Raw genomic sequence first — 741 nt, forward strand, 5'->3', positions numbered from 1 at the left:
CCCTTCCCACCTAAGTTATCCCACGCTCCTACAGCACGAGTGGCCCCGGGAGGAGGAGGTGGAGAAAGAGGGGCTCCGGCTTCAAAGATCTTCCCAAAGGCAAGATCAAGGGCTTTTCTTTGGGATTAATATGAAATGTGGCACTTTGATGGCAGCATGGGGAGTGGTAGCAGCTCCACAACGCTCCCCTCCCGTCCGAGTCCCCGGATCAAAATAGCTTTGTGGCTGCTCCCTGTGAAAAGAGCATTAATTGGGATCATTAACCGGGAGCTGCGCTGGGAGGCTGGCTTGGGGAGGGAGGGGGTGTCTGGCTGCCACAATGAGGGAATTTAGGGGGCCGGGCTGGCGCGGATGGGGGCTCAGGCACAGCGTGCTGGCACTGCTGCTGGAGCCAGGCTGGTTTATGCCATCGCAAGCCCCATCCTCTGCTTTTCACGATGTGCAGGTGTGAATCAAATATGTCTTGCACTGTAACTGCTTCCCCCTCCACACATAGCACTCGGCATTGATGGAGAGGCGGCAGTGGAGCCTGTGGCTGGCTGAATTCAGTGGGAAAAGTTCAGGCACGATGGAGGGGGATGGAAATCCTTTGGCGCAGGCGCTGGGGATGTGGTGGCAGTCCTTGCTGGGCTGTGGCTGCTGCCTGGGAGCGGGGGCTAAAGCAGGAGCTGCATCTCAGCCCTTTGCAGCCCGAAACGCCGGGTCCCCGCGCTCCTGATGAGCAGAAACGTCTGAAGGCGA

The sequence above is a fragment of the Pygoscelis adeliae genome, unplaced genomic scaffold (assembly GCF_000699105.1).
Source record: "Pygoscelis adeliae isolate BGI_AS28 unplaced genomic scaffold, ASM69910v1 Scaffold494, whole genome shotgun sequence".
In the NCBI taxonomy this organism is placed as follows: Eukaryota; Metazoa; Chordata; class Aves; order Sphenisciformes; family Spheniscidae; genus Pygoscelis; species Pygoscelis adeliae.